Source organism: Panthera pardus, unplaced genomic scaffold, assembly GCF_024362965.1.
Source record: "Panthera pardus isolate Hobbes unplaced genomic scaffold, ASM2436296v1 HiC_scaffold_6, whole genome shotgun sequence".
Lineage (NCBI taxonomy): Eukaryota > Metazoa > Chordata > Mammalia > Carnivora > Felidae > Panthera > Panthera pardus.
Genome location: NW_026526991.1, coordinates 4,853,770 through 4,880,114, shown reverse-complemented (window position 1 = coordinate 4,880,114; position 26,345 = coordinate 4,853,770). Strand labels below are relative to the sequence as shown.

Here is a 26,345-nt window from a genome sequence, read left to right as displayed (position 1 = left end):
GGTCAGTCATATCCCAGTCACGTTAAATGGAGAAAAATCCCCGTGCAAAGCAAAGGGGAGTCACCACCGTCAGAAAACAAATTAGATTAGGAAAACGACAAAAATTAGAGACTGGAGAACATTTTAATTACGTGCGAAGGAGAAATGGATTATTAATTTTTTAAAAATCTCAACAATCAGGCCCATACAAGGTGTAATAAACAGCAATATCCTCCTCCTCCTCCCCCCCCCCAAAAAGAAACGCAGCCTGATTCACAACACATGTCCCTCCCTCTTCTCCACTTGGGGAGGCAAGGAAAAAAAATCTGCTTTTCCCTCAGGACAACACTTGCTCCTGTCCTTTGTCCTGCTGATTGTTTCTCTGTGATTCGGTTCTCCCAGCAGATACCTCCGGGCAGGCCTCTGAGGTGGGCAAGTGGGGGTTCCTGGCTGTGGGACTCACAAAATCTCTGTGGGAGCTGGCCCTGGTCCATCTGTGACCCTGGGAGAGGCCTGGGGGCAGCTGATGCTGTGGCCCAGGCCTCCAAGGGCCCAGATCTGGACAGGGGTTTGAGCCCCAGCATTGTACTGACTGACTGTGTGACCTCAGGCTGATGTCTTAACCTCTCTGAGCCTCAGCTTCCTCTTCTGAAAAACCGGTATGACAACAGTAACACCACCTCCCAGGGCAGCTGGGCAGGTTAAACAAATGGGGGTCCTAAGCACAGTGCCTGGCAGGTATGAAGTGCCCAGCTAATACTCCGGGTTACTATGTAATCACTATTCCCTTCAATGTGACACCTGCCCATGGAGGGCCTGCCGTGAGCAGGTGCCGCCCAGGTATCGAGGCATCTGGGGCACAAGGCTGTCAAGGGGAAGCCCCAGGAGCCCCGGAGAACCTGAATTTTCTCAAAGCCAAGCCTACCTAAGATCACACCCCTGCCTGTCACGTCTTTGCACGGCTCCTCCGATGAGGACCCATGTCCACAGGCCCTGCACGGCCTGGCCCTGCCCACGCTCCAGCCACGCCGCCCCGTGCCCAGTGGGCTCCAGTGCCCGGAGGCCCTCGGCTACGAGGTGCCGTGCTCGTGCTCAGAGCTGCCCCATCCAGCGCTTCGCAGGCTCGCCGCCGACCTACGAGATGGCCATCCCTACGCCTCCCATCCTACAGAGGAGAGAGGCCTGTCTCCGAGAGGGGAACTCTCTTGCCCAGCTCAGCACAGACAGTGGGCACCACTGAGGGCTAGCTGTTAGCAGCCTGACCCCAGGGCTCTGGCTCCTTCCCCCCGGGCCTCTTTGCCTTCCTCTCTGGCTGGCAAAACCTGACTCGCCCGTTACCCCTCGACCAAGCTGGCATCTTCTCAGAGATCGGGGGCCCTCGTTCCAGGGCGCCACGAAGGGCCAGACGCCTCCTGGAGGCAGGGCCTGGGTCTCACTCACTCCGCACCCCCCCACCCCCCCGTACGTCAGCGCCAGCCCTCACCAGCTCTGTAGTCCTGAGCCAGTGGCTTAACTTCCAGGAAGCTCAATTTGCTCATCCATGACACGGAGAGAAAAGCAGTACCTACCTCATGCAGTCGCGAAGATTAATTGGGGTGACACATGTACACCTCTTGTCACAGGACCCGGCACATAATAAGCGCCCAACAAATGTCAGCTATTGTTATGCCATTATTATCATTGTCACCCCAGGGAGGTGTGGCTGGCTGGCTGGCCGGAAGGATGGGTGGAAGGATGGATGGATGCATGGACGGACGGAGGGAACGTTGGGGGGAAGAACAGACGGATGGAGGGACAGAGTTCGTGTCTTGCCAGTCTCTTTCCCCAGCGCCCGGCACAGGCCTGGCAGGGACTGAGTGCCAAGAGGCCTCAGCTAAAGGTTGAGGACTCACGGCCCCTCCCCCCCTGACCCACCGCACAGCCCTGCAAGGAGGCTGGCCAGGCTGGGCACCACCCTCTGAAAGGCGAGGTCTCGGGCACTTCCGCCTGTCCCTGCCCCGAGGGGCCCGCACCTCCTTGGCCCGCCTTCAGGCCGGCGGCAGGGGGAGGGTGGCTCTGCACCAGGGGACTCGGCCAGAAAAGCGGGCGGCAAGGCATCCCGGGAGGCGCTCTGCAGTGAAACGCTGCGTTTCACATAAAGGGGGTTCGCAACGGGCCCTGCTTGAAGGAATCAGGGAAACTGGGAACGCAGAGCCTTCTTTTAATACCCATTTAATATTTATGGAGCCACAGCAGCGCGTCAGCCAGCGTGCGGAGAACACAGCCGATCCACGGAGGGGAGCGGCGTTGCCCAAACAAACGGCTTTTAGCTGGGGAGCGTTTACACCTGGTCCACAAAACAGCACAGCATGTGGGCAGTGCGACGGGGCCGCTGGGACCCCACTGGGTCCTGCTGCGTGGAGCGGGCTTGGGCTTGTGTCCTGACTCTCTCCATCCAGCAGAGCGACCTTGAGCCACACATACACATCCTGGCCAGGCAGCAGGTGCCTCCTCCGTGCCAGTGAGTGGGAAGAAAACGCACCCAGGAGGAGGAGGGTGGGGTGAATTCATTAATGCATTTACTTATTCAATAAACATTTACCACAGTCATTGTTCCAGGTGCCAGAAAGAGCAAGGACAAAGCAAACAGGTCACTGCCCTCAAGGAAAGGGCAGGGGGCAACAAAGTAAACACGCAAGATACACACAAGATAATCATGTGCCTGGAAGAAGAACGGAGTGATGTAATAATGAGTAATGGGGAAAAGGGGACTGTTACTTAAACTTGGGTGATCAAGAAAGGCCTGTCTGAGGAGGTGACATCACCTCAAAAGCGAGGGCTGAGAAGGAGCCAGCCACACCCAGACCCGGGGAAAGGCGAGCCCTGCGCAATGCAGGAGCAGCCAGTGTAAAGGTCCTGAGGCAGGGGAAGCATCAAGAAATGGTCTCTCTCTTACTGTCTTTGTTCTTGACCACTGGTGTGCTTCTGCAGTGGAGAAGAGCCTGAACTTTGAAGTCAGGGGCAGCGGGTTCAAATTCGGTCTCCAGTGCTGCTTAGCTGTGGGACACCAGGCAAGTCACTTAACCTCTCTGTGCTTTCACAGCCTCACTAGTCCCCTCGCCGGGTAACAGAGGAGAAGGGAGCCTTGTGCCTGCTTCTCCATAAAGGTCCAATCAGCCCAGTTAGGAGGGTTGAAAATTCTTGAAATTTCTGGGTCGAAAACTTCTTGTTGAAAAAGCGCCTCCAGGGGCGCCTGGGGGGCTCAGTCGGTTAAGCGGCCGACTTCAGCTCAGGTCATGATCTCGCGGTTCGTGGCTCCGAGCCCCGCGTCGGGCTCTGTGCCGACAGCTCGGAGCCCGGAGCCTGCTTTGGATTCTGCATCTGTCTCCCTCTCTCTCTCTCTGCCCCTCCCCCCATTCATGCTCTGTCTGCGTCTCTCAAAAATAATTTAAAAAATTAAAAAGCAAAAAGAAAATGTAAAAAAAGAAAGAAAAAGTGCCTCCATTTCCCAGGGCTCCCTTTTCCAGTCCTTCTTTCACAGAGCGATCTGTCTTTCTGTTTCCCTCTCAAAGACATGTACTTGTTGGTCCTCAGATGCCACGAATCAAGTCAAGCCAGGGTTCTCGAAGAGGAACCTGGACATCAGCCGAGGCAGGAAGTAGCAAGGAGCTATTAGGCACCAGCTGTATTGCAAGGTCACATGTAGGAAAGAGGCCAGCTCCAGGCCCTGTGCTCTCTGACTGCCCCCACAGCCTTGTCTGGCCTTCTCCTGCTGAACGGTCAAGGCCAGTGCCAAGCCAGCCTCCAGAATGAATGTCCTAAAATGCACTTTTGACTAAGCCATTCCCTCCGGTGCACCAAATGTCCTCAGGGGCCATCCTGCTGCTCTGGGCTAAAGCCCCACGTCCTTAGATGAGCTCAGAAGCCCAGGCTGGGTCCCCGGCCTCCCTCTCACCACTCAGGCCAAGCTCACCACTCCGGGTTTCCCCCAGCACACCGGCAGTCCCGTCTCTGAGCCTTCACACGTGCTGTTCCCTCTGCTGAAAGGCTCTGCACGCTACCCTGCCTCTGTGCACACACACCTGCTTCCCAGACGTGTCCTCGACCTCCCCAGGCTGGGCCAGGCACTGCCACCCGCCACCTACAACTCCCCAGGACATCTCTCAGCAAAGCCCCCGTCTGAGCTGAATGAGAAGCCAAAGGATAAAACGATAGGTGATCCCAGGAGTGGGAGAGGGACGCCGCACAGGCCCTCACAACGCACAACCCGGATTCAAAAGCAGCGTTCGCCTCCCAAAGGTCAGGTGTCTCCCCTACAACCACACGGACGCTAAATCCTCCTTCCCCAGAACCACTGGGAGGATTACAGGACACAGTACCTGTAAGAGCACCTGGCTGAGGGCCCAGCACACAGTAGGCGCTCACTAAGTGTTTCTTCCACTCTGGTTAGAAAGCTCTGTCGCAACCCAGGAGCTCTGTGGAGAACCTCTGAGAATCCAGCAGAGATTTTCGGATAATCAAGGGACCCTCCTGCCTTGCCGGGGGAAGCCAGACTCCTGGCCCCTTCCCTCTCGTCCCGCTGCTGGCTGAGTCCCTGGTTATTTCACTTCCTAGGATGTTGTGATCGGACACGTCGCGAACAACCCGCCCTCGACGACGTTTCCCAGGGGAACTCCTCACCACCCGCCTCCCCCAAAACACTGCGGGACACCCGCTGTCCCCGCTCCAGGGCGGACCCCGGGCTGAGACCCAAAGGACTCAGATGTGCAACCAGCTCTCAAAGGGCTTGGGGCCCAGGGGGCAGCCAGGCGGATCAAAAGAGCGGCTTGGAACCCTGTGAGGATGAGGCAGAGGGAATGGGGTCTCTCCCACCAAACCGTGAGACCTGCCAGCACACGCCGAAGGCCGGAATGGACGGGCTGAGAAGCGCCGTGGCCGACCCTGAGCATCTTTACAGCAGGTGGATTTTTGCAAGGGAGACACTTGGGTCATTCCAGCAGCCCAGGTATGTCCACCAGATACGGGAGGGAAATCTACGGGCAGCTGCGATGCCAGGGGCGATGTGAAGATCGAAGAGAGATTTCCTTTGCCACGAGGCTTGAGGCATCCACTTCTACCCGATGCCGCCTCCTTAAAGCCAAGGTGGGCCCAGGACAGTCCTGGTTCATGCCAGTCATTACTGCCAGCACCTTCTCTGGCTGTCAGAAGGGTCTCCATTTCAATACTGGAAATGTCACAAAGGGTAAAGGTCTCCATCATCAAAGCCACCCTGTTAAGGTAACCATCCCCAAAAGGCACCCGTGTTTCTCAAACATCGGCATGTTTGCAGCCACAAGGGTGAGGCCAGGACAACACTGTGTGGTCCTGGGTCGGAAATCAGGTGACAGTGACCACACAGGAACAGAAGAAAGCCCAGAGAAACACCTGTCCCCACCAGTCACTGTCCCCACCTAGAAAGCCTTCTCCGGGGTTCTCAGGGCATCCTTACCCCACACCTCGTCTTCTTCAACGACGAGTGGGGGGCATCTCCACAGGTCAGCCCAGTGCACAGGCGACTGTCCCCACCGATCACCCACAGCCATGCTGGGAGAAAGCCAGCTCAGCGGAAGTCACTGCTCACTGAGGCTTTTGTTGAGAACTCACTGCAATGTGGCGAAATGTCACAGAGAAACCGCGCGAGCACCTAAGTAGTCCTCCCTAAGCAAAATGCAGGCGAAATAATATTGAACAGGAAAATACCAAGGTTGGGGGGAGGGGTGGGAAGAATTCTTTCACAAGCCACCCTTCCACACAAGCTCAAAAATCACTTCTAAGTGGTTTTGTTTTTCCTTGTTTGGCTCGTGCCTGAAAATATGCAATTGATCAGTCAATAGTTGAAAATGTCATAAAGGGTAAAAAAAAAAAAAAAATGAAAAGAAACAGAAACTTAAAGGGAAAAGAGCATATAGCCCAGCGGAGGGAGTTGGGGGTGGGGGGGGGGGGGTGGGAGAGGGCAGGGATCAGACCTAATCTAGCACATCCCGAAAATGACAGCCCTCACATCTGACCCTCCCCCTCTGTCAGCCGCGGGTCCAGGACGGAGAGCGCCAGCCCACGGCTGGTCCCCACGGCCACGCCAAATGATGAATGAGTGACGGGCCGAGCCGACGAAGGAGTGCACGAATATCGTGAAAATTACACATATTCCTTGAAAAAGGATCAACCACGAGTGCCTTTAAAACATTTACCACTTAAAAACCTTTTAGCTGGGCCCATTTTGAATTATGACTACATGATTTTAAATTACACTTTCTAATTCCTCGCCGCCCACCCCCAAGCGGTGGCTGCCGTTTCATTTTCCAATTATGTACTTTTATTTCAGAATGATCAAGAGTGCTGCTTACTGGATCGTGTCCTGTCTGCCACAAATAGCTGCTCACTTATTCCTTTCAGACACGAACGCAGTCCGTTCATCGGGCCGGTCTTCAAATTCTGAATATTCTCCATCCCCACAGCACCAAACGAGGCCCAAGACGCAAAGAAAAACCCACAAAGCTCGGGCTGGGAAATATGTTTGTAAACCAGCGCTCCGCTCCATAAATTATTATAATTCTTGGTGCTTTCTCTCTCCATCTAGCAGATCAGCAATCACATAAATAATAGTGAATGGAATGATTTTTCTTCTGCAAAGTGCTATGTCCTAGTTTTCAAAATAAAGCATTTGGAGACTCACGTATCTGCGGAGTTGACACAGGAAAAGCTGCTCAGATCCGTTTCAAACGTGCACACAGACATACCCACACACAAAAGGAAACGAGAGGTAAATGTGTAAAAACCAGCATTTTGTAGCTCGTGAAGTCCCACTCAACAGTCGTGGGGGTTTGGGACACACGCGGTTGGGGAGGGGGGAAGCGAGAGGGTCCTGGTTGCTCACCATCGAAATACAATTTGCAAAGAAAGTGAATGTGGATTTACAGTTCTCGTGGAAATCTATTAAGCAGATGTCACTGAAGCATAATCAAATCGGCACTATGGTAATGCTACACTTAAGTCTGAGATCGAGGTTTTGCCATTTTTACGATCAGTTTCAGTGTGGGGTTTTTTTTTTTTGCGATCATGCGGGAATTGGCAACTAAGGATTAAGCCTCCAAAGTATGATCAATTAACTGATGTGTCTGAACGACAAAAAAAAAAAAAAAAAACAGCAAAACTCAATTCTCTTCCCCCACACCCCCTTTGTGCAGGGAGCCTAGGGTGGGGGAGGGAACATTTGCCTTTTCCACGAAGGCTGCAATGCAAAGAGCACTTCGTCGTGAAGGGGGAAAGACGAGGCACGGGGAAGGGCTCACGCTTCTCAGGTAGCCGGTGCAATATATATTTTGCAGCCTTCCAGGCTGCAGCACTGTCGGAAAATGCAAAGGAATGAAATGAAGGGGAAGCAACGGGTGTGTGAGAAATTGCAAGTAGGCATCATTTGCTCCTTAAAGTGATGGAATTAGCAGGGGCCATGCCAAAAGCCTTTGGTGTGCATCAATGCCGACTCTCAAATCCTCCTCGGAAGGGAAGGCGCGGATGGAAATATGAAGGCATTCAAAACAAGCAAACTCTCAGGTGGGGATTTGGGCGGGGGGAGGTGGAGGGAGGGACCTCCCTCCATCCTTGGCTCTGAGCTCAAGGAGCATCACCATCAGCCAGAGGGGAGAGTTCTTTTTTTCACTGCAGCTGCTTCTATTTGCGACCAGGTTGTGACATCAAGCTGGCCAAGTTCACGTCCAAGAAAACCCCCAAAGAGTCATGGACAGAAAGGCATGAAAAGACCAAAGACTATCTCAAGCTTGTATCTGAGGTCAACATTAAAACATACAGGGGCGCCTGGGTGGCTCAGTCGGTTGGTTGGGCATCCGACTTCGGCTCAGGTCATGATCTCACCGTCCGTGGGTTCGAGCCCCGCGTCGGGCTCTCTGCTGACAGCTCGGAGCCCGGAGCCTGTTTCAGATTCTGTGTCTCCCTCTCTCTCTGCCCCTCCCCTGCTCATGCTCTGTCTGTCTCTCTCTCTCTCTCTCTCTCAAAAATAAATAAACATTAAAAAAATTTTTAAATAAAACATATAATCTCAATTTGTTATGATTTTTTTTTTTCCATGAGATTGGGCTGTCCTCCTCTGCCATAGATATTTTAAGTGGAAATAAAATATAAACTAAATCTCGTCTCATTGGGACCAAAAAAAAGTCAAAATAAAGTTGGCGGCAGAACGGCCAGATCACCAGGGAGAGAACCACAGTGAATCAAATTAACCGAGGAACTATTTATACCTTCCCTCCAACACCACCCCCAAAAAAGGGATCTCTCCTTTTTTTTTTTTTCCTTTCCCTTGGGGTTGCTTTTGCTTTTTACATTTTCTTCACTTCTCCAGACTCAAGGCAAACAATTTCAGTGGCAGTCTGGAGAGGATGCTAGCTGGGGTCTCATGCCATGGGGATAGCCACACCCCAGGAACCGCAGCGACAGGGAACTGCTTTCAGAGTGACCCAGCATCATCTACACGGCCCTTACTGTGTGAAGCATGCCCTTCACCCCTCTGTCACCTGCCCCCCAAGCGTTTGGCATGTCTGATCCCAGAGGGCGAGGCTTTTGGCCACAAGGAAGACCCCACAAGCAGCCTGTCTCGTCTGAGATGCCATTAACCGTGATCCGTGGGCACAGAGAGAGCCTGAGAACCCATTCTCCGGCCCCTGCACCTGGGGAGGCCCTTCCCCCAGGGTCCCAGGCTCCAGAGGGGCAGGCAGACAAAGGTACCAATTGCCGAACTGAGAGATCTCAGGGAAAAGAAGAATGGGGTGGGGGGAAGCTTGAAAAGACCCTTTTTCTGTTCGCGGCGAGGGAGGGGCGACGGGAGAGACATGTCACATTGTCACATTAAAGATTTTGACAGACAATTCAGGGATAACGCAGAAATTCCGCCCTTAACTGCAGCTCGGCCTCAACTTGAAAGGCATTAACTAACCTCCACTTAATTGCATGTTTTTCTGTGCGTAATATTTACTTGTTAAAAGTCTTTGCCTGGCCGATTATTTTCCTCTGCCCCGCTATTCAGGATCAGTTCACAGGCCCGAAACTAGAAAAACAAAATCATTTTGATAGACTGAAAGATGATGGCATGTGGGGGACGGCTTTCCTTCTCCCCCTAGTCCGGACCCGGAATGCTGATTTTTCTCCTTGAGTGAAATCCTGCTCCCATCCTCCATTCCTCAGACGAGAGCAAATTCTCTCTCCTGTGTCCTGTGTTACATGAGCACGCGAGGGGCTATCCCTGCCAGGGAATGTAGCAAGTTCAAGGAAAACTAATGAACTTAAATTACTTCCATCGGATGAAGACTTCACAGTCTCAGGGGTGGACGGGGAAATTTTTCCAAAGCAGGCTTTTTTGAAAGCTTATTCTAGACGTTGGTCTATGCATTCCTGACACAGTTCAGACACTGGCAGAAAGACCCCAAAGTCTGGGTCTTTTACCTAAACTTAGACATGTTCTGTCCATAAACATGGCCCACGGGGCATCAGCTAGGGTGTGTGTAAGGGACGCTAAGGACACACACACAGTAGGCACATCAGACATACGGCATCCCACATGCAGATGACCCTGAGCCTGCCTACATCAACATTAAAGGGATCTACCCCAATCCAGGTCTTTGGAAATTTCTAGGGTGAAAAAATAAATAGAAAGGCAGCCTCATGTTGAACCGCTCCCAAACACAGGATGCAACCTCTGTGAATGGATTATCGCTTTTTGACCAGCCATCGGCCAATTACTGTACCTCGACCGACTGAGTACTCAAATAGATGTAACCATTTCTCAGAAACCCATCCTGAGAAAAAAGATGTTACAAGTGTTGTGGGGCCTGCCACTTGGAAAGCCAATTTGCAGGGAGCCGAGCCTCGTGAGGCACAGTTGATTATGCACAGTTCCCGCACCACAGGCCCCTGTACCCAGAGCCCAGCTCCAGAACGCCTTCCGATCACCACCGGCTGGCTCTCAAGCCCCGGGGTGCTCCCCACGGCCAGAAGCCTGCTTCAGCGCAGCCAAACACTCCCCCCGCCCCCCCCAGAATGGTCTCCTAGCGCCTTGGTTCCCACGGACCAAGGCCTGGCTTCCAACTTGGATGTGGCAGTCAGCTGGTGGCCTCACCAACATTCCCCAGAGCATTTTAGCCAATGTGACAAATTATTCATGAAGTTGGTGTAATTTTTTTTTTTTTTTTTTTTTGCAAAGACCGGCCAGGGTATTGAGGCTGGTAGTGCCTGCCTGAGTCACCCCCCACCTCCACCCCCATGTGGCTGGTCTGTGCTAACAAGTCTCCCACCACCATTCAAGTCCTGTCCAGCCGGCTCAAACATCCACCAGCCCACCCACTTTCGTTCCCCAGTTTAATTTCATAATTGTCTGCTACTTAACAAGCTCTCCTCTGGGGCCTTGGGAATGGGAAGGGAAGGCAACCAAGCTCTTGGAGGGGAACCGGAGAGGTCTGACCCAGTGCTGGGGGGAAATGCATCTCAGAGAGGTCAGCTGGACAGACTTGGGGGCCGGGTCCAGCGTGGGGCCTCCCGATCCCACCATCTGGCCTGAGTGGAGACAGGGACGGGAGGGAATGGAGGGTGGTGGGTCTTAGACCCCAAGCCACAGTCTGCCACCCGCTCCTGGACACATCAGCTCTCAGACTGACCCTCCTCTGTCTCCACCTGGATCAGGGGAGGCTGTGTGTGAATTCGCTCTCCTGTAACAAGTTCCAGAATAAACACACAAGAGCCAGAACTGCTCCTTAGCATGGAAATATTACCTGTGAGGGCTGGGACCTGCCTGGTTAGCCACTGAATCCTCTGGGCAAGGCACACAGCGGATAGTAATAAATACGCGTGGAATAAGTCAGTGGATGGATGGAAGGAAGGAAGGATGGATGGATGGATGGACGGTCGGACGGACGGACGGATGAAGTTTCCAGCCATGCCTTGCAAAAGTGGCCACTAGGCCGGCACCAGCCGCCCCCTCGCTCGCCCCCCAAGTACCAGCAGGGGCTTCGCTGCGCACAGTAGGCTCTCAGCGACCAGGGGCGGCTATTGTTATTACCATCACCGTCACCAGTGCCCCGCCAGTCCGCTTCCTCCCCCAGCAACTCCGCCAGCAGCCAGCCAAGACCGGCGAGCCGGGGAAAAGTTTCGCTGACCCCTCGGCCCCAGTCAGAGTCCAGCGCCCCGGCCGAGGCCCCTCTCGGCGTCACCCGCTCGGCGGGCCGGGCGGCGGGGGTCCCCGGCCGGGGCGCCGGCACCCGGCAGAGGCGGCCAAAGTAACTTTGCGGGCGCCCCCGCGCCGCGCCGCGGGCGTCATCCGGCGCCCGGGGAGGGTCCCGGCCGCGCCCCCTCCCGCGCCCGCCGCGCCCCGGCCCGCGCCCCGGCCGCCCCCGGCCCTACCTGGCCCCGGGCTCCTCTTCGGCGGCCGCGGCGGCCGCGAGCAGCAGCGCGCACGGAGGGAGGCAGGGGCCCGGCTCCGGGGAGGGAGGCGCGCAGGGGCGGGGGCTCCTCCGGCGGCGGCCGCCTCGCCGCGCGTCCGAGGCAGCAAGTGGGAGCCAGACTCCTCCTTCGGGGGGCGGGGGGCTCCCCGCCGCCCCCTCCCTCGCCCGCCGCGCGGCTCCGAGCCTCCCCGGCTCCCCCTCCCGCCGCCGCCCTCCCTCCCTCGCTCGCTCCCGCCCGCCCGCCTCCCCCGCCCCGGCGCCGGGAGGGCCGCGCTCGCGCCCCGGGTCCCCGGCCCCGCGCGGCCGCCCGCCGGGGCCCCTGCCGCGCCGCCCAGGCCTCGGCCCTCGGCCCCCGCCCGGGCCCGGAGCCCGCATCCCGCCGCCGCGGGGAGGGGAGCGGGGAGCCGGCCGGACGCGGGGAGGCGGAGCGGGCCCGCGCTGCGGAAAAGAGCGGGCGGCCGCCCCGCCGCGCCCCGCGCCCCTCTCCGGCCCGCACCCCTCCTCCCCCGGGGCCGGGGCCGCGCGCGGGGTGGGCGGGGAGCGGGGCGGGGGCGCTCTCACCTCCGGATCCGCGGCCGCCGCGGCGGGGACCGCGTGCCGGGGCGTGCGCGGCTCCTTCCGGGGCGCTGCGGGCCCCCCGCCTCCGGCCCGGACCCCCTCCCGGGGCCGCGAGGGCACCCCGCTCCGGACCCCTTCCCCCCGCCTCCCCCCCAGTCCTCCGGGGAGACGCGGACCCCGGCTCCGAGGCTGCAGAGGCCCCGGGTGCGCCTCCTGCGCCCCCATCACTTCCTCCCCGGGGTCCCAGGTCCCTAATCCCAGGGGACAGAGGGTGGCCGGCGGAGGCCTGACCCGGAGCGGGGCAGGTAAGCAGGTCAGGGCCACAGAGAGCCAGGCCCCTGGTCTGAAGAAAGTCCTGCCTGGTCGGGGAGAGCAACACCCCCAGAGGCCGTGGGCCCACCCTGGGGAGCTTGAGGGGCCCCTGACGACCTCCAGCCCCCTGCCCCGGGTGAGAGGCCGCGTCCACAGGGCCTGCAGCCAGGGCCCGGGCCGGGCCTGGGCCTCCCAGACTGGGAGCAAGGTGGGAAGGGGGTGTGGCCCCTCAGAAGCCCGCGGAGGGCACCTCGATAATGTTTGTGGGTCCCTCCCCCACCACACTCACATGGCAAGGTGGCTCCCACTCCTGCATTCTCCACGGCTTCAGACTCAGTCTGAGGACACTCCGTGTGGGCGCCTCAGGCCTGGCCTGCCCTTGGGGACAGCCCAGGCTGGTAGGGAGGCAGACAGGAACACAGAAAAATTCCCCGCACAAGTGCCAGAGCAGAAGCGGGGCCGGCTACCTGGTGTGGCTTCTTGGAGGTGGACACACCCCAGCTGAGAAAGTGTATGCCCAGGAGAGAAGGTAGGGAAAAGGCCTTCCAGGCAGAGGGAACAGTGCATGCAAAGGCCTTGGCATGTTTGGAATGGCAGCTTGGATGGGTCTAGAGAAAGAGGAAGTGGGGGGGAGAAGGGAAGATGAGGTGGGGGAGGGGGACAGACAGGAGCCAGAGCAGGAAGAGCCTTGGATGCCTGCCTAGGGGGGTGGACTTTATCAGGGACAGTGGGGAGCCATAGAAGGTTCTGAGCAGGGGCATGCCTTGGTCTGGTTTATCTTTGCAGAGATCGCTCCGGCAGCCTGGACAGAGGAGTGAGAGGGGCTGCTCAGGGTGACGATGGAGGCCTGGCTGGGGCCCTGAGGCCAACGAGGGGGGCAGAGACTGGCCGAGGGGGCCACAGGTGGGCACCGGGCCTCCTCTTCCTTGTCTGTAGTCCTGAATTCTCCCACCCTGGGCTGGGGCGATTCTGGGGCAGAGTGAAGAGGCCAGGCTAGAAATACAATCTCAGCCAGGCAAGGGGGAAGGATGGTCCGACGGAGGGCAAAACCCTCTGGGTGGTGAGCACAGTGCCAGCAGCCCCTACGCTTTTCCTGGGGAGCAGGAAGCTGCCACACGGTCGCCTCCCAGGGTCCGTTCTGGGAAGTGGGTTCCCCAGTGCCCTCGAGCCACCAGGCAGGTGCCCCCACCATGATTACCCGTTCTGTCCCCCGGGGCCACGTTGACCTTTGCAGAGGCCCAGCTCAAGTCTGCCTGCCTAGTGAAGGTCAGAGCCCCAAGGTGGGCTCTTCCCAAGCCAAGAAGAGAGGAGTGGGAGAGCAGTCACCTGGGAATTCGGGGAAGAAACCCCAGATAAACACACAGGCCTGCTGCCCAGGAGGAGGTTTGTTCAGTGGCCCAAATCCACGGTCACCTCCACTGCTCAGGTGGCCACAACATCCATTTGCCACCTGTGTCATCCCGGAAACCTGTGTGTGCCAGGCTGTGCCGGGGGGCCGAGGACGCAGGGGGCACCCGGATGCGGCCCCTGCCATCCAGCCGTGGCCAGTGAAAAGCCACGGGGCAGACATGCCCAGAGACCAGCCCGGACCGAGTGTGGGCTGGGGAGGGAGAGATACCCACCCTGGGAGAGGGGGCCGGCTTCCTGGAAGAGGGCACGAGGGCTGGGCCTGGAAGAAAGTACAGAAGGTGGACAGGGGAGATGGCTCGATGGGGGTTCCCGATGGCAGGAACTGCAGATACCCAGGAGGAGACGTGAAGGAAGATCGGGAAGGCGAGGACTCCCTAAGGACGGGAGCAGGCCCTGAGGCAGGCCATGCGGGGCCTTGAGTGCCACGCTCAGCAGGCCACAGGAGGCCAAATGCCCTATGGTGCCTTGTGACCAGCGTCCAGGGCAAGGCCAGTGTCTCCTGAGTGAGTGAGTGGGCATGGGAAGGGTGAGACCCCCTGACCTCAACTCCTCTTGGCACACGGAGCCTCCCAGCTCCTCCAGCCGCGCTGCCCAGCCCTGTGGAGCATGAGGGGGCATCACAAACGGGCAGGGAGCATCTTTCTCGCCCTAGGGCCGCAGGCTTCTCCAGCACAGCATCTCCAAGGGAGACGATGAGGAAACGGTCATGCTTGCCTGAGAGACAGGGCTTGGGCTCAACAGCCCAACAGACTCCACCTGCTGCCTGCCAAAGACAGAGCCACAGCTTGGTAGTGGCCTCAGGAGACCCTGGAGGACATATGGTCCGGGATAGCGGAGAACTGTCAGTCTTGGTCCCTGGGGGGCAGAGCAGAGAAGTTCCTGTGACGCTCATTCTCTAAAGCTGGCTTCCTCACCACCTCCAATCCCCCCAGCCCGCCCTTCAGCTCCCAGACACCATCTCTTAACCTGCCTGTGACGTGCATTTATTGAGCACTTGCCGTATGCCTGACGCTCAGCGCTTCTTTTGGAGCCAAGCATGAGCTCCCCACCTAAAGGGCCCGCCGTTACCTGCACCACCCAGTCTCAGGCACCGAGCTCGGAGCTTGACCCACACCTGCCTTGGTCCGGGTGGCCTCTTGTTTCGCCTCGGTCCCCAGCACGGCAGCCCTCGGGGCCTGTAGCTCAGTGGGTGTCCGGAGAGCGGGCTCTGAAAGATGGATTGAGGAGTACAGGACGGGCAGGCTAGACCCACTCCTAAAAGAGCAACCAACTAGCAAACACAGCAGACATTCTGCTTTTGGAAAAATTTAATAACACAGTGGCACTTGTTCATGGAGACTAATAGAAACACCACACAATCCCACACTGCTAAGCCAGCCAGGGGATGGCTTGTTCATCTGGGAGGCATTTCCCACGAGCCTCCTATGTGTCGGGGACAGAAGGAGAAGATGCCAGGCTGTCTGGCCTCAGAGAGGCAGGAGGTCGACAGGCGCTCATGACACCAGGGACAAAAAGGACAGCTGAGGACAGGGAAAAGGGCAGCAGATTCGGCAGCCCAGGGACACCTGGGAAGAAGGCTATGGGTGCACATCAGAGGAGTAAGACTTCGGGATGACGATAAATGACAGAGAGACCGCCCAGCGGAGGGACCAGCCTGTACAAAGGCACAAGAGTCTCGAAAGAGCATGCTATGGTATCCACTGGCCAAGAATCCACCTTCTGGGAAGGCATCCCGAGGCAGCGGCTGCAATTGCTTGTAATAGTCCCACATCGGAAGCAAGCTAAAAGCCCAGCAAGAGGGGATCGGTTTAAAAAATTATGGTATGTCCAGAGAATTTCAAGCAACCACTTGCCAGCACGTGACATGGCAGGAAAATGATGTCCGTGCTCTGCACACATCCCACGAGCCAGCGAAGTAGGCTACACAAAGTAGGCACCTGAGTCTGTGTCGTGAAAAAAGAAAGGCAGTGGGGGAAGAACATAGGGAGCACGGTACAGCAAGATGACCCTGGGGATAAGATTATAGGTGATTTTTTTTTTTTTTTTTTTTTTTTTGCTTTTATTGATGGGACGCCTTGTGGTCTCCAACTTGTCCATGGCCGTCGGAATATGGTGAAGAAAGGAGAGTGGGGGGCGTTCAGGGAGGGGTGTGAGCACCATGAAGGGGGCATGTAGGGCAGGGGCTGGGAGGGGCTGGAAGCATGGGCAAGGCCAATGCCACACACGACCTCTCATGCCCCAGTGGCAAAGGAGCTTAGGTTTTCAGGACCTGCTTAGGTCCTCCGCGGTGCCTGGCACACAGCCAACGCGCAAGCTATGGTGAATCTTTTGGCAAATGGTCACTGGGCTCCCACAACAGCCAGAGCTGTGTCAGGCCCCCGGCAGTCACCCTGGCAGGGGAGGCCGGGGCAGTTCAGAGAGGGGACATCAGTATGTGCTGGAGGGGTGGGGAGAAGCTCTCTGGGGTTGGGAGGATGAAGCCTGGCTCTGCACCCCCACCTATGCCCCATTATAATCTCCAAGGTCTCCACCTGCCAGCCCAGGTCTGTCCGAATCCTGACACAGCCCAGAGGGAGGTCGATTTCAAAGCAGCTGTCTGACGCGGCCTCATCCAGGACCTTCCTCCAGGCCCAGGGTGGAAAAGCCATGCCCTGTCAGGGACCCGAGGCCCTGCCCACCTCTGGTCAGACTCCAGTGACTGCCCCAACTCCTGAGCCAGGCCCTGACCGTTGGTTCAAAACCTGCCTCTGCCACTCACAGCCTGTGCCTCGGAAACCCAGCCTCCTGACCTTTCCTGTTGTGAAGCTGCCCCAATAATCTCAACCCCGGGGAGGGAGGGGCAGTGCCCGTGGAGAGCCTGGTATACAACTGGCGCTCACTAGTGGTGTTTGCTAATGCTGTCAGGGTTCCAGATCCCAAGTCTAGGGATATGGATTCTAACCCAGTTCTGCCAACCGGCTTGAGACCTTGGCACATTCTCGTGTCTCCCTGAGCCTCAACTTTCTCAACTTGAGGGGGGAAACGATGTAGTCTCTCACTCCCACCCTTGACCAAAGATGAAGCAAGGAGATGCGGAAAGACCCCAGGAGCCCCCTCTTCTTGCCCTTGACTGAGGGTCCAGCCAGACTGCTGTCCAAATGAGTCCCCCCCATCCCATTCATTCCAGGACACTCCCCCATATGACTCGGGCCATCACCCAGACAGCCAGGTATGGGAGGAGCCTTGTAAAAGCGAACTTCAGGATGCTAGCTAGCTGATTATGCCACAGGGGACGGCTCCAGGGAGGCCAGCTGGGAGGGGGAGCCATTTGTCACTAGAAAACATGCCCAAGATATGCCTCAGGAATGATGGCCTCTGCCCCAGGTGATGCTGCTCTAGGTTTGGAGTCCCCAGGAGCTGGACAGAGGCCACACCCAGGCAGGGCCAGCCACCCTCTGCAGGCTGCAGCTCGCCGCTCTCTTGGAGCAGGAAGGGTGGGGGAAGCTCTGGGTGTCACCACCAGGCACCCCCGCCAACCCTCCGGTCACCCCTCCTAAGCTTCCCTCTGTGGGCGGCCTGGGCTGTGAGCCCTCACGCTGCCTGTGAGCCCCTTTTCATTTTTAGGGAACTTTTCCAGTTGCCTGGTAACTGGTTTATTTCTCACAACAGCCTGGCTGGGACCTCAGCTAGGGGCAACCTGCCCTGTGAAGGAAGACTAAGAGGCCCATTTTACAGATGAAGAAACTGAGGCCCAAGAGGTTTCAAGACCTGTCCAGCAAGTATCTGTTACACTTGGGACTGCAAGGCCAATCTTCAGACTTCAGGACACCTGCTGTCCCCTCCGACCATTCTGTCCCCCCTCAGGTGTCAGGCAGGCCCCTTCCAACCTCTGTAAAGGCCCCCACACATCTCAGTTACCATCCCAGCACGCCAGGGCCTCCTGGGCTCTGCTGAGCTGTCCAGGGTCCTGGCCAGGCCCAGCCTTGCCCCGAAGTCTACTCTGATCCCTCCCAGGCTATCACTTCTTCCCACCTCTTGGATATCAAAGAAGCAAGAAGAGGGGAAGTTGCCCCTGCCCCCCAGCTCCGCCCCTGCACTGCCTGCACTCCCTGTGAGCCCCGGGATACCACACGCAACTCGCAGCTGTTTTCCTCTTCCAGAGAATGGGTAGGTACAACGTGGGGCAGAACGGGAGGGGGTCCATATTCAATACATTTCCATGGATATAACAGCCGCCTCCTCGGGGCCAGGCAAAGCCAGAGCTGCGGAGAGACTGGACCCGGCCCTGCCCTTGAGCAAATGTGGGGGCTGGAAACCAACAAGGGCCACACACTGATGAGCAGAGGGGAACGCAGGCTGAGGGAGCACAAGGGACTTCCCACCCCTCCCAGGGGCAGAAAGGGGAGGTGCTTGGGGAGTGCTGCGTGACAAGGGCAAATACAAGAGGACGTACTGGGGTAGGGATGGAATAAGCCAAGACCTGGAGGCAAGAGTCAAAGGGGAGCCTGGGCTAGAGGAGGGAGGGACCTGGGAAGGGGTGGCACCTGTCCCAGCACCTCCGGAGTCCAGAGCAGAGCCCCAGGGAAGGGCAGGCCTGGCAAGCCTGGTCGGATCCCTTGGGACAGAGGGATGGTGAAGAGGTAGGAAGGCCAAGGCTCCGTGACTTACAGATACGGTCACAGTAGCTCGTCCCAGCGACTTGACACATGTCTCCTTCAGTCTTCGTGGCCCCGCCAGCTCAGTGTGAAGCGGTGGGCAGGGACCGGGACCCAGTGGGCTCCACAGGCTGCTACTGTCCCCTCCAGCTGAACTCGTGATTCCCTCAACATCCCTGAGCTCTGCGTCCTATCTGAATAATAAAAGTACCTCCTGACCCGGTCCCGGTGAGGATCAAGTCAACTGTCGACCGGACCTGAAAGTCGGGCTGTCTGTCCTTGGCTCACGCTGCTGGAACTCATTAGAATTCTCCCAGGGTGGCTCCGGCATCTGCTGGATGCTCTGTGTCTTTCTCTGTCTGTGACAGCCACCTAAGAGCTGCCCTACACCCATAACTCTGTCCAAACCCAGCTTGGATTTGTGGGCACCGGGACACAGGTGACCCCATCCACACGAGGACCTCACAGAGGGCCCAGGTGCCACGGCTAGTAGCAAGAGTACTGGTTTGAGTCAGACTATCTGGCCCCAGGGCCGGGTCAATGTTGGGGCCAGAGCCAAATACGGAGAAGAAGGGAGGAAATTTGGGCTTGCTCCTGGGACCCAGGAAAGGAATGAATGGGGGGGGGGGGTTCTTGGCTCTCTGGCTGTAGAAGCCCAAACCCAGACCCTTGCTGCTCCAACTGGGAGGCCTGTGGGAGGCTCAGATAAGATGCCTGGGACACAGGCCTGGGTCCCCACACAGACACCTGACCCGGACCCAGCAGACAGCAGGGCCCCCAGGGTGGGCCAGACCCTGGAACGAGCGCCCTGGGGAGGCGAAGGCACTAGGCACCCATTCAGAGAGGGCAACTCCTTCAAAGGCAATGAGAGCTGAAAGCTGGCCATCCCTGTGCCCCATCTCATGTCTGTCACTCCTGCATTGTGCCGCACCCCAAGCCCGGTCCACCTGTCCCCCCAAATCCAGCCCCTCGCATCCTCACGTCCTTCCATGGGGTTCCTGCTCCCCACACTGCAGTCGTGGTGCCCCTGCCCTGCGTGGAGACCCTCGGTGTCTCCCCACCGCCCCTATGTCTGCATCCTGCCCCTCCCACCCAGGATACGCCTGCTCAGGCAACCTACCCCTCCTGGGCCCCCCCACCGGAATGGAGCTGTGCTAGTCTGCCTCCCTCCACCCGTGGCCGGTAAGCAGCGAGGCCCTGAGCCTGTGAACCTCGGGTGGGATCAAGAGCCAAGGGGGCAGCCGGCAGGCCTGGGCTGGGCTGGGGGCCTGGGCAGGGTGCTTGACCTGTCGCCTCACTTGGAAGACGAGGGTAAAGTCACCTGCCTTGTTAGGTTGCGCTGATCACATGGGATAAGGATAGTGGGCTGCTGAGTGCTGGCTGTGACTCTCAGGAAGTACAAATCCGTGACGGTCCCCAGAAGACCCAGGAGGCCCCTGCCCGAGCCCCTCCTTGATACTCGTGTCCCCAGGCTACTCACTGCCAGGCCCCAGCTCCCTTCCTGCCACCCAGCAGGCTCTCGGCAAACACTAAATGCGCCAGAGGTATGAGAGGAACCCCAGGAAGCACCCCCACTTTTGCTGATGCCTGAAATCTCCGCACCGGGGAGCTGTTATCCTTGGTGAAAGACAAAAATCCCAGGGCGGCATTACAGTAGGTGGGGGAACAGCAGAGCTGGGGGAGGCCGAGCCAGCCTCCTCAAGCAGATGGCCCCCAGCCCCCTCCTTCGGAAAGGAAGCCCCCCCACACTCCCACAGGGAATCATGCCTCTATTTGGCATGTCCCAGATGGCCACCATGCCCTGCTTCCCCAGAGGTCATTTCCTATCAGAAGTTCTTCCTTATGTTGAGCTCGTAGCTCCTTCCCCGCCTTGCTCCCCGCCCAGCTTCCAGGGCTGCATGGAATCCGTGAGGGGCCCTGGGCCCACCAGCACAACTCCCCGAATCTGCTCCTCCCCAGACTCACAGCGCCATCCCTCAGCGACTGTCCCTCAGCTAACCTGGCCACGTACCCCCTGCCCATCTTGGTCCTCTTCTCCAGGTTCTCTCTCGCCTCTAGGTGTGACATCCAAATCAGCACTGTAGCAGTCATTCACACCCTAGTCTGAATGTTTCCAGCCCTTTTCTAACAGAAGAGTTGAGTCAGAATCATCAAAGGGGGGTAGGGAGAGCTCTCATTGCCCTTCTGTTCCAACGTCATCTTAACTCCCGAGGTCTACAAATAGGAAACTGAGGTCCAGATTACAAAAGAAACCTGGGAGAGGGAATACTCTGTCTCCAGCTTAGAGGGAAGGATAAACAGCTCCTGAAGAGGAGGGTCAAGGGAGGGGGGCGGGGGCTGAAGACAGACTTGTGATCTCCCCATCTGGGACTGACGATGCCTGAGGCCATAGGGGCTGCTGATAAACCTTATTGCTCGAATTCATCAGGATAGTCACCCATTCTACAGATGAGGAAAGTGAGGTGGGAGCCTTTGAGAGACTTGCCAAAAAAGGCATTGCAACTGCCCGGATCTTCCTGACCTCAACCTCCACGTGCTTCCAGGTGACAATGCCTTGCAGGCAGCCGAGGGAAAGGGAAAGATGGGTGTGCCTGGACCATCCCCAGGCCGCCCCTGATGGAACATCACTCATTGAGCCTCCTTGCTGACTCCCGTTCTCACACACACACACACACACACACACACACACACCCCGCATGCCCTGCCCCTGTAGCACACCCAGACGCATTATGCTTTTAGTCCTCAAACCACCTGGAAACATGGCACTGTTATTTCCAGGTTACAGATGACAAGCTGGGGCTGAGGGAATGGACTTGCCCAAGGTCGCACCTCGAACCCCTGGGAGGGCTGCAGTGACACCCAGTTCCGGCCCCATTCCATCCCGGGCCTCTGGCTCTCTGCTGCGGCCTGGGCGCCAGAGGGGCAGCACCGGAACAGCTCGAGGCCTGCGCGTTCCATCGTGTGCCCAGAGCAGACATCGCTAATCGATTACGGTGCTCCTGTGTCCCCTGGGATGCAGCCTCAGACTCCTTGCACAGGGCTGAAGGCAGCCTCTGTGAAGAACTGGCCCTAGAAACATCGACTTGCTTCCGCCAGAGGACCTGCTGGACCGGCTGATCTCCTAGCTGCCTGTGGGGCCTCATCGTGCCCCGCCATGTGTAACAGAGGCCGTCTCTTCCCTGCCATGTCGGGCCTGGAGCTGGCCAGGGACTCACGGTGGTTGTGCAGAGCTCCCCAGCCGTGCATAACACCCTCTCTCCCCCACAGACCTGCCCCTTCCCCATAGCTCGCCGGGGCCTCTAAGCACCCCAACCTTGAAGATGGCCATTTTTTTTTTTTGCACCATTGAGCCTTGAACCACCCCCACCCCAAACCCAAAGCTGCAGCCCTTCCTGAAACCCCCTCTCAGACTTCCCCTCCAGCCTCTGGGACCCCTCTAGCCTCTGGGACCCATATAGCCAATACGCCAATACGTCCTTTGCCACATCTTTGAGCATTCCCAGGAGATCGGTTCCTCTCCACCTGCCTTTATACCTGCTCATGTCTCCCAACTCAGGAAATAAGACTTCTGTCCCTCCCACGTCACCCTCCAGCTACTACACATCTCTTCCCGCTTCTTAGCCAAGTTTCCCAAAAAAGGGCCTCCACACGTGCCCTCTCCCCTTCCCTGCCCCACCTGCCCTCTCCTCAGGCCAGAGCATGGCCGCCAACAGCCTCCTGGTGCCCACGATGGTCCAGCTCATCCCCAGCCATGTAGGCCTCTCCCCCTGCGATCGGGACAGAGTCCAGCTTCCCAGCCACGGCCTTCAGCTCTGCATGTCCTGGTCCTGGGGACATCTCCAGTCTCGCCCTGTGCCCCACCCTCCACCCTACTCTCCAGACACCCTGACCAACTTCCTTCTGGCTGGCTCTGGGACTCCACTCTGGCTCAATCCTCTGCCTGTGGCGAATAATGACAGCAGCAATAACAAAACTGTCACTTATTCAGAACTACCCTGCACCCGGCATCGTGCAGAAACAGATCAGCTAACCCCGTCCTCTGTCAAGTCTATTTTCTTCACTGACTCCAAAAACACTGACTTGTGCACCTACTATGGGCCGCACTCTTTTGTAAGCATGAGGGTAGGGCGGTGAGTTGTGATTTTTGGTCCAATTGTGTGCAGGTGGGGAAACTGAGTCTCACAGAGGCTAACAGGCCTGTCTGGGCTCACACGGCCATGAGGCAGACCCTAGCACCTTACACCCACCCAGCCCCCCATGTCACGCCTCCCCTCCGAATGGGACACGGAATCCTGCCCACCCCGCCCCCTCCCCTCCTTTGCCCCCGGGGTCCAGCACCCTCGGCTCTTTGTTCTCCTCCCTGGGAGCCCCCTCCCACCATCCCCACCACCTAACCGCCAGCCTGGCTGCTGCCTCCTCCCCGGGAGCCACTGCCAAGCCGTCAGCTCCTTTCATCACCCCGAGGCAGCCGGCGGGAGCGCCAGCAGCTTCTTTGGCACAGACCCGCCTCCGGCCACCCGCCACGCGTTCTCAGGCACAGACGTCAGGCCGGCAGGGCGGGCACCTGGCCCCAGGCCCGTGGCGGCAGAAGCGGGGAGGGGGTCAGCGCGGGGGGGGATCCAGCCCTCCCCATTTACAAACCAGGAAACTGAGGCTGGGGATCGATCGGTCTGCCTCTTTTGAAATTGTCTGAATTTGTCAAGTCAACCCACTGAGCGACAATCTGTGGAAGGCAGTTCCCTCTGCTGGATGCTCTCCATTCGACCCGCCGCCGTGGGCGCCTGGGAGCTCAGCAAGGGTGGGCACTTCCTCAGAGGGTCCTGCCTTTCATCCGGGTACAAACGCCCCCTCAGCGTTCGTAGCACCCACCCCAGACGCCTGGCGGGTGGTCAGCCCAAGGGGCATCTGATGACTAAGGAAACTCGGGGCTCCACCATCCAGGTGTGCGGGCACCTGGCCGGCCTTTCAGGACAGCTGGGCTTGGCTCCTACAGGCTGGACCTCTGTCCCCATCCTGACTCTGAGCCCCCAGGCGCAGCTGAGAGCTGGGCAGGGACACCTGACCCCACAGAGAGGCCCGTGACCTTAGGAAACTCTGTCCCACATCTTTGGCAGTGAGCTTTGGACGAGAGCCCGGCTCTGGCTCCAGGATCAGCTCCTTCAAATCCCTGCTGGTTCTCTGACACTTCACTTCCTCCTCTGCCAAATGGATTCTTCGTGGTCAGGCCGGTGACAGGTGAAAGGGGGTGACAGACGCGGCCTGCCCTCGCCTGTCCTGCTGCTGCCCTCCCTTCCGTGAGACAGCTGTGAGTGGTGAAGGGCCCCTGCAGAGAGGCAAAGGCAGCGGCCCGTCCCGTCCGGGGCCTCCGTCTGCCCCCTCGGGGTGCCGTGGAGAAGCACAGACCAGGCCTGCAGGACACGGGATGCCTGCTGGAGGCAAGGGCCCCGCAGCGAGGGAGAAGAGCTTCCGCGACGGGAACCACGTCTGAGGAGGGTAAGGAAAAGGGCTGATACCTGCGGGGGACGGTGAGTTGACAAAAGGTCGAGACACAAGCATGTGGAAGGGCAAGACCCACGCAGCCCTGAGGCCCCGGCCCCCACACCGTCAGCGCCCAGCCGCCTGCCCACTCCAGGCCCCGGGTCTGCGGGTTCCACCTTCAGACTCATGGGCAAGATTCCCATTGGGCCGCTCTTGGGTCCGGCGTCCAGCCTGGACCAATCAGCTGTGGCGGGGAGGGCGTGGTCCCATAGCGCAGAGTGAGCCTGGCCAATCAGAGAGAGGAGAATCTGTGGGCGGGGCAGCCGTGGGCAGGTGTCTTCTCATTTCACCGGTGGGAGGTTGGCCGGCCTCCCCGGGTCCAGACGCCCCTCGGTAGTGTGTCCCAGCATTCTTGGACCAACCCAAAAGCCTTGAGATGGGAGGGAGACCCTGACGGCAGGGGGTGGACTTCCGGACATGGGGCAGGACAGACAAGAGGAGGTCCCTGTTTTAAGCATTGACGCTGGTAATGAGGGGCCAGGACGTGATCCAGGAGGAGGGGGCGTGGATGCAGACAGGAATAGGAGAGTATACTGTGACCCAAGCCAGTGGGGGCAGGTGGAAGAGGAGAGGACGCTGTGGCCAGGGTTCCAGGGTGCATGGTGGGCTTTCTGGGTGAGAGGGCGAATGGAGCGAGGGAGGGAAGCCAGCTCGGGGGGAGGTTGGAGAGGTCGGTCTGAAACACCCTGAGCCTGAGGGAGAGAAGACGAGAGGGTGGTGGCCACGGAGGAGGGGGCCTGGGCTGCCATCAGGGATTGGGGGGGTGACTGGCATGGGCAGAGGTCGCCTGAACGGTCAGGAGAGTGGTCCAGATCAGCTGGGGGATGCCTAGAAAAGAAGGGAAGTCAGGACAGAGTGTGAAGAGCCCAGCATTCTAAAGAGGGTCGCGGGAAGGAAGGGGAGAAGTGGGCAAGGAAGCTGAAAGAGAACGGGAGGGACGAGACCCAGTCCCGGAGGGCCTCTGTGGGAGAACTTGGACTTCACAACCAGAAGGTCACGGCAGACCTTGAGGAGAGGGTCCCCGAGGGGGCTGGATGGTGGAAGTGAGAAGAGAGACGCTCCCCCCAAACAGACCACGCTTCTCTGTGCCCCCGATTCTTCACATTTGGGTGCAATTCTCCATTGTGTTGAGAACAATGACCACGACGTCCATCAGGGGCAGAGATTCCTTTGGCTAGAAGGAGCCAGTGTCTGAAACATGCTGGGAAATAGCAGCATTCCATTCCCGGGGCCTCCTAGCAAAGCCAAGGTGGTCCCCATTTTACAGATGGGAAAACAAACGGAAGCAGCCCATCTGAGGGTGCACAGTCAGAGGCAGAACTGGGACCAGGACCAGAGACCCTGGTGCCCAACCGAGCATGTGCTCCTCCTGACCCCGTCCATGCTCCAAGAGATGCTATGAGTCAAGTTCACGGCCATGAAATGGGAGTGGGAGGTGGAGAGCTCTGGTTAGACCTCCTCTCCCCAGTCCTCAGCCCTACCATCCGGGAGCCTGAACTGGGCCTCTGCTTGGCCACAGTGCCCTCTCTAGACTCACCAGATGAGGCTGGAAAGAACCCCATCCTACAGGTCTCCCAGCTCTCGCCGGGAAGCCAGGAGTGAGCCAGCGCCTCCACTCTGGTCAGCCACCAGTGTCTGGACTCCAGGGAAAAGCTGCCACACACACCAGTGGCTTCAGGAAGGAAGCATGAGGCCAGAGGAGCTCTCGGATGGGGGCCAACTCCAGAGGCGCCATGACCTCCCAGAGCCAACACAACCTTTAGAGCTTGATGAGACCAGGCTCATCCTGGGACCAGCCAGGAGACCAGCTCCTGGCTCTGCCATTTGTTACCCGAATGCCCTTGGCCAAGCCTGGACCACCTGTCAGAGCCTTAGTTTCATCATTTGTAAAATAGGGTTTATATGCTTGTCTCCCAGGGCTAGTATAAGGATTAAGTGGGTTGACCTTTGAACGGTTATCTGGCACAGAGAGGGAGGGGCCCTGTTCATGCTGGGTGTTGACCAACAGGAATCAGAAGGGACATAAAGAGGGCGCCTGGGTGGCTCAGTTGGCTAAGTGTCCGACTCCAGCTCAGGTCACGATCTCACGGTTTGTGGGTTCGAGCCCCGCGTCGGGCTCTGTGCTGACCGCTCGGAGCCTGGAGCCTGCTTCGGATTCTGTGTCTCCCTCTCTCTCTGCCCCTCCCCCACTTCTCTCTCTCTCTCTGTCTCTCTCTCTCTCTCCCTCCCAAAACTACATAGATATTATAGAAGTGTTGTAGAGATAGAGGATCTGCCCTCAGGTAGCTGACGGGATAGAGCAGCAGGGGACTCAGCCTGGCAGTGCTGTGGGACCTGCACAGTCCCAGTATTTCCTGTGAATGTGATCCAGTACTTTCCCCCCCGGTGCCCCGGTCCCTTTGCCTGTGCTGGGCCCTCACTTGGTGTGCCTGCATCACACCCATCCTTTGAGGCC

The 26,345-nt window shown here is 58.2% G+C and overlaps 1 protein-coding gene and 2 long non-coding RNA genes across 3 annotated transcripts in view; 2 read left to right on the top strand and 1 right to left on the bottom strand.

Moving 5' to 3' along the window:
• Positions 1-11,505, bottom strand: part of MPPED1 (metallophosphoesterase domain containing 1) — a 75,097-nt gene extending 63,592 nt beyond the window's left edge. Inside the window, exon 1 of the mRNA XM_053895853.1 lies at positions 11,398-11,505. The gene's annotated coding sequence lies outside the window, so the exon portion shown is untranslated. The remainder of the gene's footprint in view (positions 1-11,397) is intronic.
• A 1,580-nt stretch (positions 11,506-13,085) lies between these two features.
• On the top strand, positions 13,086-18,682 carry LOC109265684 (uncharacterized). Its single transcript, XR_002079302.2, has 2 exons — positions 13,086-13,211; positions 17,367-18,682. It is a non-coding gene; the product is annotated as an uncharacterized LOC109265684 (long non-coding RNA).
• Positions 18,683-22,986: 4,304 nt separating this feature from the next.
• LOC109265682 (uncharacterized) lies at positions 22,987-25,942 on the top strand. The gene is made up of 2 exons (XR_002079301.2): positions 22,987-23,845; positions 25,460-25,942. It is a non-coding gene; the product is annotated as an uncharacterized LOC109265682 (long non-coding RNA).
• The last annotated feature ends 403 nt before the right edge of the window (positions 25,943-26,345 follow it).